Raw genomic sequence first — 17,504 nt, forward strand, 5'->3', positions numbered from 1 at the left:
TGCAATCAGTAACAGGAGATATCTCAGTACTTGTGATGGCTCTGTCTGTGGTACATAGACTGCAATCAGTAACAGGAGATGTCTCAGTACTTGTGATGACTCTGTCTGTGGTACATAGACTGCAATCAGTAACAGGAGATATCTCAGTACTTGTGATCGCTCTGTCTGTGGTACATAGACTGCAATCAGTAACAGGAGATGTTTCAGTACTTGTGGTGGCTCTGTCTGTGGTACATAGACTGCAATCAGTAACAGGAGATATCTCAGTACTTGTGGTGGCTCTGTCTGTGGTACATAGACTGCAATCAGTAACAGGAGATGTCTCAGTACTTGTGATGGCTCTGTCTGTGGTACATAGACTGCAATCAGTAACAGGAGATGTCTCAGTACTTGTGGTGGCTCTGTCTGTGGTACATAGACTGCAATCAGTAACAGGAGATATCTCAGTACTTGTGGTGACTCTGTCTGTGGTACATAGACTGCAATCAGTAACAGGAGATGTCTCAGTACTTGTGATGGCTCTGTCTGTGGTACATAGACTGCAATCAGTAACAGGAGATGTTTCAGTACTTGTGATGGCTCTGTCTGTGGTACATAGACTGCAATCAGTAACAGGAGATGTTTCAGTGCTTGTGGTGGCTCTGTCTGTGGTACATAGACTGCAATCAGTAACAGGAGATGTTTCAGTACTTGTGGTGGCTCTGTCTGTGGTACATAGACTGCAATCAGTAACAGGAGATGTCTCAGTACTTGTGGTGGCTCTGTCTGTGGTACATAGACTGCAATCAGTAACAGGAGATGTTTCAGTACTTGTGGTGGCTCTGTCTGTGGTACATAGACTGCAATCAGTAACAGGAGATATCTCAGTACTTGTGGTGGTTCTGTCTGTGGTACATAGACTGCAATCAGTAACAGGAGATATCTCAGTACTTGTGATCGCTCTGTCTGTGGTACATAGACTGCAATCAGTAACAGGAGATGTCTCAGTACTTGTGATGGCTCTGTCTGTGGTACATAGACTGCAATCAGTAACAGGAGATGTCTCAGTACTTGTGATGGCTCTGTCTGTGGTACATAGACTGCAATCAGTAACAGGAGATGTCTCAGTACTTGTGGTGGCTCTGTCTGTGGTACATAGACTGCAATCAGTAACAGGAGATGTCTCAGTACTTGTGGTGGCTCTGTCTGTGGTACATAGACTGCAATCAGTAACAGGAGATATCTCAGTACTTGTGATGGCTCTGTCTGTGGTACATAGACTGCAATCAGTAACAGGAGATATCTCAGTACTTGTGATGGCTCTGTCTGTGGTACATAGACTGCAATCAGTAACAGGAGATGTCTCAGTACTTGTGATGGCTCTGTCTGTGGTACATAGACTGCAATCAGTAACAGGAGATGTCTCAGTACTTGTGGTGGCTCTGTCTGTGGTACATAGACTGCAATCAGTAACAGGAGATGTCTCAGTACTTGTGGTGGCTCTGTCTGTGGTACATAGACTGCAATCAGTAACAGGAGATATCTCAGTACTTGTGATGGCTCTGTCTGTGGTACATAGACTGCAATCAGTAACAGGAGATGTTTCAGTACTTGTGGTGGCTCTGTCTGTGGTACATAGACTGCAATCAGTAACAGGAGATATCTCAGTACTTGTGGTGACTCTGTCTGTGGTACATAGACTGCAATCAGTAACAGGAGATATCTCAGTACTTGTGATGGCTCTGTCTGTGGTACATAGACTGCAATCAGTAACAGGAGATGTCTCAGTACTTGTGGTGGCTCTGTCTGTGGTACATAGACTGCAATCAGTAACAGGAGATGTCTCAGTACTTGTGGTGGCTCTGTCTGTGGTACATAGACTGCAATCAGTAACAGGAGATATCTCAGTACTTGTGATGGCTCTGTCTGTGGTACATAGACTGCAATCAGTAACAGGAGATATCTCAGTACTTGTGGTGGCTCTGTCTGTGGTACATAGACTGCAATCAGTAACAGGAGATATCTCAGTACTTGTGATGGCTCTGTCTGTGGTACATAGACTGCAATCAGTAACAGGAGATGTCTCAGTACTTGTGGTGGCTCTGTCTGTGGTACATAGACTGCAATCAGTAACAGGAGATATCTCAGTACTTGTGATGGCTCTGTCTGTGGTACATAGACTGCAATCAGTAACAGGAGATATCTCAGTACTTGTGATGGCTCTGTCTGTGGTACATAGACTGCAATCAGTAACAGGAGATATCTCAGTACTTGTGGTGACTCTGTCTGTGGTACATAGACTGCAATCATTAACAGGAGATATCTCAGTACTTGTGATGGCTCTGTCTGTGGTACATAGACTGCAATCAGTAACAGGAGATATCTCAGTACTTGTGATGGCTCTGTCTGTGGTACATAGACTGCAATCAGTAACAGGAGATGTTTCAGTACTTGTGATGACTCTGTCTGTGGTACATAGACTGCAATCAGTAACAGGAGATATCTCAGTACTTGTGATCGCTCTGTCTGTGGTACATAGACTGCAATCAGTAACAGGAGATGTTTCAGTACTTGTGATGGCTCTGTCTGTGGTACATAGACTGCAATCAGTAACAGGAGATATCTCAGTACTTGTGGTGGCTCTGTCTGTGGTACATAGACTGCAATCAGTAACAGGAGATGTCTCAGTACTTGTGATGGCTCTGTCTGTGGTACATAGACTGCAATCAGTAACAGGAGATGTTTCAGTACTTGTGATGGCTCTGTCTGTGGTACATAGACTGCAATCAGTAACAGGAGATGTTTCAGTACTTGTGATGACTCTGTCTGTGGTACATAGACTGCAATCAGTAACAGGAGATATCTCAGTACTTGTGATCGCTCTGTCTGTGGTACATAGACTGCAATCAGTAACAGGAGATATCTCAGTACTTGTGATGGCTCTGTCTGTGGTACATAGACTGCAATCAGTAACAGGAGATGTTTCAGTACTTGTGGTGACTCTGTCTGTGGTACATAGACTGCAATCAGTAACAGGAGATGTTTCAGTACTTGTGATGGCTCTGTCTGTGGTACATAGACTGCAATCAGTAACAGGAGATGTTTCAGTACTTGTGGTGACTCTGTCTGTGGTACATAGACTGCAATCAGTAACAGGAGATGTTTCAGTACTTGTGATGGCTCTGTCTGTGGTACATAGACTGCAATCAGTAACAGGAGATGTTTCAGTACTTGTGATGGCTCTGTCTGTGGTACATAGACTGCAATCAGTAACAGGAGATATCTCAGTACTTGTGGTGGCTCTGTCTGTGGTACATAGACTGCAATCAGTAACAGGAGATGTCTCAGTGCTTGTGGTGGCTCTGTCTGTGGTACATAGACTGCAATCAGTAACAGGAGATGTCTCAGTACTTGTGGTGGCTCTGTCTGTGGTACATAGACTGCAATCAGTAACAGGAGATATCTCAGTACTTGTGATCGCTCTGTCTGTGGTACATAGACTGCAATCAGTAACAGGAGATATCTCAGTACTTGTGATGGCTCTGTCTGTGGTACATAGACTGCAATCAGTAACAGGAGATGTTTCAGTACTTGTGATGGCTCTGTCTGTGGTACATAGACTGCAATCAGTAACAGGAGATGTCTCAGTACATGTGGTGACTCTGTCTGTGGTACATAGACTGCAATCAGTAACAGGAGATGTCTCAGTACTTGTGATGGCTCTGTCTGTGGTACATAGACTGCAATCAGTAACAGGAGATGTTTCAGTACTTGTGATGGCTCTGTCTGTGGTACATAGACTGCAATCAGTAACAGGAGATATCTCAGTACTTGTGATGGCTCTGTCTGTGGTACATAGACTGCAATCAGTAACAGGAGATGTCTCAGTACTTGTGGTGGCTCTGTCTGTGGTACATAGACTGCAATCAGTAACAGGAGATGTCTCAGTACTTGTGGTGGCTCTGTCTGTGGTACATAGACTGCAATCAGTAACAGGAGATATCTCAGTACTTGTGATGGCTCTGTCTGTGGTACATAGACTGCAATCAGTAACAGGAGATATCTCAGTACTTGTGGTGGCTCTGTCTGTGGTACATAGACTGCAATCAGTAACAGGAGATATCTCAGTACTTGTGATGGCTCTGTCTGTGGTACATAGACTGCAATCAGTAACAGGAGATGTCTCAGTACTTGTGGTGGCTCTGTCTGTGGTACATAGACTGCAATCAGTAACAGGAGATATCTCAGTACTTGTGATGGCTCTGTCTGTGGTACATAGACTGCAATCAGTAACAGGAGATATCTCAGTACTTGTGATGGCTCTGTCTGTGGTACATAGACTGCAATCAGTAACAGGAGATATCTCAGTACTTGTGGTGACTCTGTCTGTGGTACATAGACTGCAATCAGTAACAGGAGATATCTCAGTACTTGTGATGGCTCTGTCTGTGGTACATAGACTGCAATCAGTAACAGGAGATATCTCAGTACTTGTGATGGCTCTGTCTGTGGTACATAGACTGCAATCAGTAACAGGAGATGTTTCAGTACTTGTGATGACTCTGTCTGTGGTACATAGACTGCAATCAGTAACAGGAGATATCTCAGTACTTGTGATCGCTCTGTCTGTGGTACATAGACTGCAATCAGTAACAGGAGATGTTTCAGTACTTGTGATGGCTCTGTCTGTGGTACATAGACTGCAATCAGTAACAGGAGATATCTCAGTACTTGTGGTGACTCTGTCTGTGGTACATAGACTGCAATCAGTAACAGGAGATATCTCAGTACTTGTGGTGGCTCTGTCTGTGGTACATAGACTGCAATCAGTAACAGGAGATGTCTCAGTACTTGTGATGGCTCTGTCTGTGGTACATAGACTGCAATCAGTAACAGGAGATGTTTCAGTACTTGTGATGGCTCTGTCTGTGGTACATAGACTGCAATCAGTAACAGGAGATGTTTCAGTACTTGTGATGACTCTGTCTGTGGTACATAGACTGCAATCAGTAACAGGAGATATCTCAGTACTTGTGATCGCTCTGTCTGTGGTACATAGACTGCAATCAGTAACAGGAGATATCTCAGTACTTGTGATGGCTCTGTCTGTGGTACATAGACTGCAATCAGTAACAGGAGATGTTTCAGTACTTGTGGTGACTCTGTCTGTGGTACATAGACTGCAATCAGTAACAGGAGATGTTTCAGTACTTGTGATGGCTCTGTCTGTGGTACATAGACTGCAATCAGTAACAGGAGATGTTTCAGTACTTGTGGTGACTCTGTCTGTGGTACATAGACTGCAATCAGTAACAGGAGATGTTTCAGTACTTGTGATGGCTCTGTCTGTGGTACATAGACTGCAATCAGTAACAGGAGATGTTTCAGTACTTGTGATGGCTCTGTCTGTGGTACATAGACTGCAATCAGTAACAGGAGATATCTCAGTACTTGTGGTGGCTCTGTCTGTGGTACATAGACTGCAATCAGTAACAGGAGATGTCTCCGTGCTTGTGATGACTCTGTCTGTGGTACATAGACTGCAATCAGTAACAGGAGATGTTTCAGTACTTGTGGTGGCTCTGTCTGTGGTACATAGACTGCAATCAGTAACAGGAGATATCTCAGTACTTGTGATCGCTCTGTCTGTGGTACATAGACTGCAATCAGTAACAGGAGATGTCTCAGTACTTGTGATGGCTCTGTCTGTGGTACATAGACTGCAATCAGTAACAGGAGATATCTCAGTACTTGTGATGGCTCTGTCTGTGGTACATAGACTGCAATCAGTAACAGGAGATATCTCAGTACTTGTGGTGGCTCTGTCTGTGGTACATAGACTGCAATCAGTAACAGGAGATATCTCAGTACTTGTTATCGCTCTGTCTGTGGTACATAGACTGCAATCAGTAACAGGAGATATCTCAGTACTTGTGATGGCTCTGTCTGTGGTACATAGACTGCAATCAGTAACAGGAGATGTTTCAGTACTTGTGATGGCTCTGTCTGTGGTACATAGACTGCAATCAGTAACAGGAGATATCTCAGTACTTGTGATGGCTCTGTCTGTGGTACATAGACTGCAATCAGTAACAGGAGATATCTCAGTACTTGTGGTGGCTCTGTCTGTGGTACATAGACTGCAATCAGTAACAGGAGATATCTCAGTACTTGTTATCGCTCTGTCTGTGGTACATAGACTGCAATCAGTAACAGGAGATGTCTCAGTACTTGTGATGGCTCTGTCTGTGGTACATAGACTGCAATCAGTAACAGGAGATATCTCAGTACTTGTGATGGCTCTGTCTGTGGTACATAGACTGCAATCAGTAACAGGAGATATCTCAGTACTTGTGGTGGCTCTGTCTGTGGTACATAGACTGCAATCAGTAACAGGAGATATCTCAGTACTTGTTATCGCTCTGTCTGTGGTACATAGACTGCAATCAGTAACAGGAGATATCTCAGTACTTGTGGTGGCTCTGTCTGTGGTACATAGACTGCAATTAGTAACAGGAGATGTTTCAGTACTTGTGATGGCTCTGTCTGTGGTACATAGACTGCAATCAGTAACAGGAGATATCTCAGTACTTGTGATGGCTCTGTCTGTGGTACATAGACTGCAATCAGTAACAGGAGATGTTTCAGTACTTGTGGTGGCTCTGTCTGTGGTACATAGACTGCAATCAGTAACAGGAGATATCTCAGTACTTGTGATGGCTCTGTCTGTGGTACATAGACTGCAATCAGTAACAGGAGATATCTCAGTACTTGTGGTGACTCTGTCTGTGGTACATAGACTGCAATCAGTAACAGGAGATGTTTCAGTACTTGTGGTGGCTCTGTCTGTGGTACATAGACTGCAATCAGTAACAGGAGATGTTTCAGTACTTGTGGTGGCTCTGTCTGTGGTACATAGACTGCAATCAGTAACAGGAGATATCTCAGTACTTGTGATGGCTCTGTCTGTGGTACATAGACTGCAATCAGTAACAGGAGATGTTTCAGTACTTGTGATGGCTCTGTCTGTGGTACATAGACTGCAATCAGTAACAGGAGATGTTTCAGTACTTGTGGTGGCTCTGTCTGTGGTACATAGACTGCAATCAGTAACAGGAGATGTTTCAGTACTTGTGGTGGCTCTGTCTGTGGTACATAGACTGCAATCAGTAACAGGAGATGTTTCAGTACTTGTGGTGGCTCTGTCTGTGGTACATAGACTGCAATCAGTAACAGGAGATGTTTCAGTACTTGTGATGGCTCTTTCTGTGGTACATAGACTGCAATCAGTAACAGGAGATATCTCAGTACTTGTGATGGCTCTGTCTGTGGTACATAGACTGCAATCAGTAACAGGAGATGTTTCAGTACTTGTGATGGCTCTGTCTGTGGTACATAGACTGCAATCAGTAACAGGAGATATCTCAGTACTTGTGATGGCTCGGTCTGTGGTACATAGACTGCAATCAGTAACAGGAGATGTTTCAGTACTTGTGGTGGCTCTGTCTGTGGTACATAGACTGCAATCAGTAACAGGAGATATCTCAGTACTTGTGATGGCTCTGTCTGTGGTACATAGACTGCAATCAGTAACAGGAGATATCTCAGTACTTGTGATGGCTCTGTCTGTGGTACATAGACTGCAATCAGTAACAGGAGATGTTTCAGTACTTGTGGTGGCTCTGTCTGTGGTACATAGACTGCAATCAGTAACAGGAGATATCTCAGTACTTGTGGTGGCTCTGTCTGTGGTACATAGACTGCAATCAGTAACAGGAGATGTTTCAGTACTTGTGGTGGCTCTGTCTGTGGTACATAGACTGCAATCAGTAACAGGAGATGTTTCAGTACTTGTGATGGCTCTGTCTGTGGTACATAGACTGCAATCAGTAACAGGAGATATCTCAGTACTTGTGATGGCTCTGTCTGTGGTACATAGACTGCAATCAGTAACAGGAGATGTTTCAGTACTTGTGATGGCTCTTTCTGTGGTACATAGACTGCAATCAGTAACAGGAGATATCTCAGTACTTGTGATGGCTCTGTCTGTGGTACATAGACTGCAATCAGTAACAGGAGATGTTTCAGTACTTGTGGTGACTCTGTCTGTGGTACATAGACTGCAATCAGTAACAGGAGATATCTCAGTACTTGTGGTGGCTCTGTCTGTGGTACATAGACTGCAATCAGTAACAGGAGATGTCTCAGTACTTGTGGTGGCTCTGTCTGTGGTACATAGACTGCAATCAGTAACAGGAGATGTCTCAGTACTTGTGATGGCTCTGTCTGTGGTACATAGACTGCAATCAGTAACAGGAGATGTTTCAGTACTTGTGGTGGCTCTGTCTGTGGTACATAGACTGCAATCAGTAACAGGAGATATCTCAGTACTTGTGGTGGCTCTGTCTGTGGTACATAGACTGCAATCAGTAACAGGAGATGTCTCCGTGCTTGTGATGACTCTGTCTGTGGTACATAGACTGCAATCAGTAACAGGAGATGTTTCAGTACTTGTGATGACTCTGTCTGTGGTACATAGACTGCAATCAGTAACAGGAGATAGCTCAGTACTTGTGATCGCTCTGTCTGTGGTACATAGACTGCAATCAGTAACAGGAGATATCTCAGTACTTGTGGTGGCTCTGTCTGTGGTACATAGACTGCAATCAGTAACAGGAGATATCTCAGTACTTGTGGTGGCTCTGTCTGTGGTACATAGACTGCAATCAGTAACAGGAGATGTTTCAGTACTTGTGATGGCTCTGTCTGTGGTACATAGACTGCAATCAGTAACAGGAGATATCTCAGTACTTGTGATCGCTCTGTCTGTGGTACATAGACTGCAATCAGTAACAGGAGATGTCTCAGTACTTGTGGTGGCTCTGTCTGTGGTACATAGACTGCAATCAGTAACAGGAGATATCTCAGTACTTGTAATCGCTCTGTCTGTGGTACATAGACTGCAATCAGTAACAGGAGATGTCTCAGTACTTGTGGTGGCTCTGTCTGTGGTACATAGACTGCAATCAGTAACAGGAGATGTCTCAGTGCTTGTGATGGCTCTGTCTGTGGTACATAGACTGCAATCAGTAACAGGAGATGTTTCAGTACTTGTGATGGCTCTGTCTGTGGTACATAGACTGCAATCAGTAACAGGAGATATCTCAGTACCTGTGATCGCTCTGTCTGTGGTACATAGACTGCAATCAGTAACAGGAGATATCTCAGTACTTGTGGTGGCTCTGTCTGTGGTACATAGACTGCAATCAGTAACAGGAGATATCTCAGTACTTGTGGTGGCTCTGTCTGTGGTACATAGACTGCAATCAGTAACAGGAGATGTCTCTGTACTTGTGATGGCTCTGTCTGTGGTACATAGACTGCAATCAGTAACAGGAGATGTTTCAGTACTTGTGGTGGCTCTGTCTGTGGTACATAGACTGCAATCAGTAACAGGAGATATCTCAGTACTTGTGGTGGCTCTGTCTGTGGTACATAGACTGCAATCAGTAACAGGAGATATCTCAGTACTTGTGGTGGCTCTGTCTGTGGTACATAGACTGCAATCAGTAACAGGAGATGTTTCAGTACTTGTGGTGGCTCTGTCTGTGGTACGTAGACTGCAATCAGTAACAGGAGATATCTCAGTACTTGTGGTGGCTCTGTCTGTGGTACATAGACTGCAATCAGTAACAGGAGATGTCTCAGTGCTTGTGATGACTCTGTCTGTGGTACATAGACTGCAATCAGTAACAGGAGATGTTTCAGTACTTGTGATGACTCTGTCTGTGGTACATAGACTGCAATCAGTAACAGGAGATATCTCAGTACTTGTGGTGGCTCTGTCTGTGGTACATAGACTGCAATCAGTAACAGGAGATGTTTCAGTACTTGTGGTGGCTCTGTCTGTGGTACGTAGACTGCAATCAGTAACAGGAGATATCTCAGTACTTGTGGTGGCTCTGTCTGTGGTACATAGACTGCAATCAGTAACAGGAGATGTTTCAGTACTTGTGATCGCTCTGTCTGTGGTACGTAGACTGCAATCAGTAACAGGAGATATCTCAGTGCTTGTGATGACTCTGTCTGTGGTACATAGACTGCAATCAGTAACAGGAGATGTCTCAGTACTTGTGATGGCTCTGTCTGTGGTACATAGACTGCAATCAGTAACAGGAGATGTTTCAGTACTTGTGATGGCTCTGTCTGTGGTACATAGACTGCAATCAGTAACAGGAGATGTCTCAGTACTTGTGATGGCTCTGTCTGTGGTACATAGACTGCAATCAGTAACAGGAGATGTCTCAGTACTTGTGGTGGCTCTGTCTGTGGTACATAGACTGCAATCAGTAACAGGAGATATCTCAGTACTTGTGATGGCTCTGTCTGTGGTACATATACTGCAATCAGTAACAGGAGATATCTCAGTACTTGTGGTGGCTCTGTCTGTGGTACATAGACTGCAATCAGTAACAGGAGATGTTTCAGTACTTGTGGTGGCTCTGTCTGTGGTACATAGACTGCAATCAGTAACAGGAGATATCTCAGTACTTGTGGTGGCTCTGTCTGTGGTACATAGACTGCAATCAGTAACAGGAGATATCTCAGTACTTGTGGTGGCTCTGTCTGTGGTACATAGACTGCAATCAGTAACAGGAGATGTCTCAGTACTTGTGATGGCTCTGTCTGTGGTACATAGACTGCAATCAGTAACAGGAGATGTTTCAGTACTTGTGGTGGCTCTGTCTGTGGTACATAGACTGCAATCAGTAACAGGAGATGTTTCAGTACTTGTGGTGGCTCTGTCTGTGGTACATAGACTGCAATCAGTAACAGGAGATATCTCAGTACTTGTGGTGGCTCTGTCTGTTGTACATAGACTGCAATCAGTAACAGGAGATATCTCAGTACTTGTGGTGACTCTGCCTGTGGTACATAGACTGCAATCAGTAACAGGAGATATCTCAGTACTTGTGATGGCTCTGTCTGTGGTACATAGACTGCAATCAGTAACAGGAGATGTCTCAGTACTTGTGGTGGCCCTGTCTGTGGTACATAGACTGCAATCAGTAACAGGAGATGTCTCAGTACTTGTGATGGCTCTGTCTGTGGTACATAGACTGCAATCAGTAACAGGAGATATCTCAGTACTTGTGGTGGCTCTGTCTGTGGTACATAGACTGCAATCAGTAACAGGAGATATCTCAGTACTTGTGGTGGCCCTGTCTGTGGTACATAGACTGCAATCAGTAACAGTAGATGTCTCAGTACTTGTGATGGCTCTGTCTGTGGTACATAGACTGCAATCAGTAACAGGAGATATCTCAGTACTTGTGGTGGCTCTGTCTGTGGTACATAGACTGCAATCAGTAACAGGAGATGTCTCAGTGCTTGTGGTGGCTCTGTCTGTGGTACATAGACTGCAATCAGTAACAGGAGATTTTTCAGTACTTGTGGTGGCTCTGTCTGTGGTACATAGACTGCAATCAGTAACAGGAGATATCTCAGTACTTGTGGTGGCTCTGTCTGTGGTACATAGACTGCAATCAGTAACAGGAGATATCTCAGTACTTGTGGTGACTCTGTCTGTGGTACATAGACTGCAATCAGTAACAGGAGATATCTCAGTACTTGTGATGGCTCTGTCTGTGGTACATAGACTGCAATCAGTAACAGGAGATAGCTCAGTACTTGTGGTGGCTCTGTCTGTGGTACATAGACTGCAATCAGTAACAGGAGATGTCTCAGTGCTTGTGGTGGCTCTGTCTGTGGTACATAGACTGCAATCAGTAACAGGAGATGTCTCAGTACTTGTGATGGCTCTGTCTGTGGTACATAGACTGCAATCAGTAACAGGAGATATCTCAGTGCTTGTGGTGGCTCTGTCTGTGGTACATAGACTGCAATCAGTAACAGGAGATGTCTCAGTACTTGTGGTGGCTCTGTCTGTGGTACATAGACTGCAATCAGTAACAGGAGATATCTCAGTACTTGTGGTGGCTCTGTCTGTGGTACATAGACTGCAATCAGTAACAGGAGATGTCTCAGTACTTGTGATGGCTCTGTCTGTGGTACATAGACTGCAATCAGTAACAGGAGATGTCTCAGTGCTTGTGGTGGCTCTGTCTGTGGTACATAGACTGCAATCAGTAACAGGAGATGTCTCAGTACTTGTGGTGGCTCTGTCTGTGGTACATAGACTGCAATCAGTAACAGGAGATATCTCAGTACTTGTGGTGGCTCTGTCTGTGGTACATAGACTGCAATCAGTAACAGGAGATGTCTCAGTGCTTGTGGTGGCTCTGTCTGTGGTACATAGACTGCAATCAGTAACAGGAGATGTCTCAGTACTTGTGGTGGCTCTGTCTGTGGTACATAGACTGCAATCAGTAACAGGAGATATCTCAGTACTTGTGGTGGCTCTGTCTGTGGTACATAGACTGCAATCAGTAACAGGAGATGTCTCAGTGCTTGTGGTGGCTCTGTCTGTGGTACATAGACTGCAATCAGTAACAGGAGATGTTTCAGTACTTGTGGTGGCTCTGTCTGTGGTACATAGACTGCAATCAGTAACAGGAGATATCTCAGTACTTGTGGTGGCTCTGTCTGTGGTACATAGACTGCAATCAGTAACAGGAGATGTCTCAGTACTTGTGGTGGCTCTGTCTGTGGTACATAGACTGCAATCAGTAACAGGAGATGTCTCAGTACTTGTGGTGGCTCTGTCTGTGGTACATAGACTGCAATCAGTAACAGGAGATATCTCAGTACTTGTGGTGGCTCTGTCTGTGGTACATAGACTGCAATCAGTAACAGGAGATGTTTCAGTACTTGTGGTGGCTCTGTCTGTGGTACATAGACTGCAATCAGTAACAGGAGATATCTCAGTACTTGTGGTGGCTCTGTCTGTGGTACATAGACTGCAATCAGTAACAGGAGATATCTCAGTACTTGTGATGGCTCTGTCTGTGGTACATAGACTGCAATCAGTAACAGGAGATATCTCAGTACTTGTGGTGGCTCTGTCTGTGGTACATAGACTGCAATCAGTAACAGGAGATGTCTCAGTACTTGTGATGGCTCTGTCTGTGGTACATAGACTGCAATCAGTAACAGGAGATATCTCAGTACTTGTGGTGGCTCTGTCTGTGGTACATAGACTGCAATCAGTAACAGGAGATATCTCAGTACTTGTGATGGCTCTGTCTGTGGTACATAGACTGCAATCAGTAACAGGAGATATCTCAGTACTGGTGGTGGCTCTGTCTGTGGTACATAGACTGCAATCAGTAACAGGAGATGTTTCAGTACTTGTGATGGCTCTTTCTGTGGTACATAGACTGCAATCAGTAACAGGAGATGTCTCAGTACTTGTGGTGGCTCTGTCTGTGGTACATAGACTGCAATCAGTAACAGGAGATGTCTCAGTACTTGTGATGGCTCTGTCTGTGGTACATAGACTGCAATCAGTAACAGGAGATATCTCAGTACTTGTGGTGGCTCTGTCTGTGGTACATAGACTGCAATCAGTAACAGGAGATATCTCAGTACTTGTGGTGACTCTGTCTGTGGTACATAGACTGCAATCAGTAACAGGAGATGTCTCAGTGCTTGTGGTGGCTCTGTCTGTGGTACATAGACTGCAATCAGTAACAGGAGATGTTTCAGTACTTGTGGTGGCTCTGTCTGTGGTACATAGACTGCAATCAGTAACAGGAGATATCTCAGTACTTGTGGTGGCTCTGTCTGTGGTACATAGACTGCAATCAGTAACAGGAGATATCTCAGTACTTGTGGTGACTCTGTCTGTGGTACATAGACTGCAATCAGTAACAGGAGATATCTCAGTACTTGTGATGGCTCTGTCTGTGGTACATAGACTGCAATCAGTAACAGGAGATATCTCAGTACTTGTGGTGGCTCTGTCTGTGGTACATAGACTGCAATCAGTAACAGGAGATGTCTCAGTGCTTGTGGTGGCTCTGTCTGTGGTACATAGACTGCAATCAGTAACAGGAGATGTCTCAGTACTTGTGATGGCTCTGTCTGTGGTACATAGACTGCAATCAGTAACAGGAGATATCTCAGTACTTGTGGTGGCTCTGTCTGTGGTACATAGACTGCAATCAGTAACAGGAGATATCTCAGTACTTGTGATGACTCTGTCTGTGGTACATAGACTGCAATCAGTAACAGGAGATATCTCAGTACTTGTGGTGGCTCTGTCTGTGGTACATAGACTGCAATCAGTAACAGGAGATGTCTCAGTACTTGTGATGGCTCTGTCTGTGGTACATAGACTGCAATCAGTAACAGGAGATGTCTCAGTGCTTGTGGTGGCTCTGTCTGTGGTACATAGACTGCAATCAGTAACAGGAGATGTCTCAGTACTTGTGGTGGCTCTGTCTGTGGTACATAGACTGCAATCAGTAACAGGAGATATCTCAGTACTTGTGGTGGCTCTGTCTGTGGTACATAGACTGCAATCAGTAACAGGAGATGTCTCAGTGCTTGTGGTGGCTCTGTCTGTGGTACATAGACTGCAATCAGTAACAGGAGATGTCTCAGTACTTGTGGTGGCTCTGTCTGTGGTACATAGACTGCAATCAGTAACAGGAGATATCTCAGTACTTGTGGTGGCTCTGTCTGTGGTACATAGACTGCAATCAGTAACAGGAGATGTCTCAGTGCTTGTGGTGGCTCTGTCTGTGGTACATAGACTGCAATCAGTAACAGGAGATGTTTCAGTACTTGTGGTGGCTCTGTCTGTGGTACATAGACTGCAATCAGTAACAGGAGATATCTCAGTACTTGTGGTGGCTCTGTCTGTGGTACATAGACTGCAATCAGTAACAGGAGATGTCTCAGTACTTGTGGTGGCTCTGTCTGTGGTACATAGACTGCAATCAGTAACAGGAGATGTCTCAGTACTTGTGGTGGCTCTGTCTGTGGTACATAGACTGCAATCAGTAACAGGAGATATCTCAGTACTTGTGGTGGCTCTGTCTGTGGTACATAGACTGCAATCAGTAACAGGAGATGTTTCAGTACTTGTGGTGGCTCTGTCTGTGGTACATAGACTGCAATCAGTAACAGGAGATATCTCAGTACTTGTGGTGGCTCTGTCTGTGGTACATAGACTGCAATCAGTAACAGGAGATATCTCAGTACTTGTGATGGCTCTGTCTGTGGTACATAGACTGCAATCAGTAACAGGAGATATCTCAGTACTTGTGGTGGCTCTGTCTGTGGTACATAGACTGCAATCAGTAACAGGAGATGTCTCAGTACTTGTGATGGCTCTGTCTGTGGTACATAGACTGCAATCAGTAACAGGAGATATCTCAGTACTTGTGGTGGCTCTGTCTGTGGTACATAGACTGCAATCAGTAACAGGAGATATCTCAGTACTTGTGATGGCTCTGTCTGTGGTACATAGACTGCAATCAGTAACAGGAGATATCTCAGTACTTGTGGTGGCTCTGTCTGTGGTACATAGACTGCAATCAGTAACAGGAGATGTTTCAGTACTTGTGATGGCTCTGTCTGTGGTACATAGACTGCAATCAGTAACAGGAGATGTCTCAGTACTTGTGATGGCTCTGTCTGTGGTACATAGACTGCAATCAGTAACAGGAGATGTCTCAGTACTTGTGGTGGCTCTGTCTGTGGTACATAGACTGCAATCAGTAACAGGAGATATCTCAGTACTTGTGGTGGCTCTGTCTGTGGTACATAGACTGCAATCAGTAACAGGAGATGTCTCAGTACTTGTGATGGCTCTGTCTGTGGTACATAGACTGCAATCAGTAACAGGAGATGTCTCAGTACTTGTGGTGGCTCTGTCTGTGGTACATAGACTGCAATCAGTAACAGGAGATATCTCAGTACTTGTGGTGGCTCTGTCTGTGGTACATAGACTGCAATCAGTAACAGGAGATGTTTCAGTACTTGTGGTGGCTCTGTCTGTGGTACATAGACTGCAATCAGTAACAGGAGATGTTTCAGTACTTGTGGTGGCTCTGTCTGTGGTACATAGACTGCAATCAGTAACAGGAGATATCTCAGTACTTGTGGTGGCTCTGTCTGTGGTACATAGACTGCAATCAGTAACAGGAGATGTTTCAGTACTTGTGGTGGCTCTGTCTGTGGTACATAGACTGCAATCAGTAACAGGAGATATCTCAGTACTTGTGGTGGCTCTGTCTGTGGTACATAGACTGCAATCAGTAACAGGAGATATCTCAGTACTTGTGGTGACTCTGTCTGTGGTACATAGACTGCAATCAGTAACAGGAGATGTCTCAGTACTTGTGATGGCTCTGTCTGTGGTACATAGACTGCAATCAGTAACAGGAGATATCTCAGTACTTGTGGTGACTCTGTCTGTGGTACATAGACTGCAATCAGTAACAGGAGATGTCTCAGTACTTGTGGTGGCCCTGTCTGTGGTACATAGACTGCAATCAGTAACAGGAGATGTCTCAGTACTTGTGATGGCTCTGTCTGTGGTACATAGACTGCAATCAGTAACAGGAGATATCTCAGTACTTGTGGTGGCTCTGTCTGTGGTACATAGACTGCAATCAGTAACAGGAGATGTCTCAGTGCTTGTGGTGGCTCTGTCTGTGGTACATAGACTGCAATTAGTAACAGGAGATGTTTCAGTACTTGTGGTGGCTCCCTGTTCGTGGTACATAGACAGTGTAGTAGAATAAGGCAGATTGATCTATATTGGATCCAGCAGTTGTTTTTTACATTTGAATTGCGGTTGATTTAACCCTCTATTATCCAGAACCTCCCGAACTCTATTAGTAATCTGCTTTAAGAATGTTTCTGTTCTAAGCGTCCAATTTGCAGCTGTCACCATCAAATAAAATAATGTCGCCCCATAACTGCGCAGCGTTAAAGGGCATCGCGGGGTTACATCTCATGAATAATCCCAGTAAATTGCAATATTTCATTGTAACGGGTCCTTCCATTTGCATTTTAATTGTTCCAGAGCTGATATCTTGTCAGCAGAGAACGAGCACATTGTTGTTATGGAAACATTGGCATTTACTGGTGAAATGTATCTGATAATTGATAATCAGTCTTTGTAATTTTATTATTAGAAACTAATCGAGTTCTTAAATAACGTGCAGCCATAAACAACCACTTTCAACCTTTGCATCTCTAGTTTGATTTAGTTTTAAAGCCAGGTTTGTGTTCATCAGTCAGTGTGGTTTAATATAAATCAGTGATTGAGTCACACCACACAAAAACAAAAGTTTTAGACTTTAGAAAAACAGACTTTTCTAAAATTAGAATACGTGTAAAGGAGTCATTATCAGACTGGAGCAATTTAAATGGAGTCCAAGAGAAATGGGATTATTTAAAAGTTACACTGCTGAAGGCAACAGAAAATTGCATTAGGCTTGTCAGTAAAAGCAAAAAAAATTCAAGAAACCACTGTGGTACTCCGCAGATGTGGCCAAAATAGTAAAAAACAAAAAGTTAGCATTTAGTAATTGTAAAAAAAAAAC

The 17,504-nt window shown here is 44.2% G+C and overlaps 1 protein-coding gene across 1 annotated transcript in view; it reads left to right on the forward strand.

Annotated features, from left to right (window-relative positions):
• Nucleotides 1-17,504, forward strand: part of ADCY5 (adenylate cyclase 5) — a 197,656-nt gene that overhangs the window by 121,598 nt on the left and 58,554 nt on the right. The gene's annotated exons all lie outside the window — the stretch shown is intronic.

The sequence above is a fragment of the Pelobates fuscus genome, chromosome 8 (genome assembly GCF_036172605.1).
Source record: "Pelobates fuscus isolate aPelFus1 chromosome 8, aPelFus1.pri, whole genome shotgun sequence".
NCBI lineage: Eukaryota > Metazoa > Chordata > Amphibia > Anura > Pelobatidae > Pelobates > Pelobates fuscus.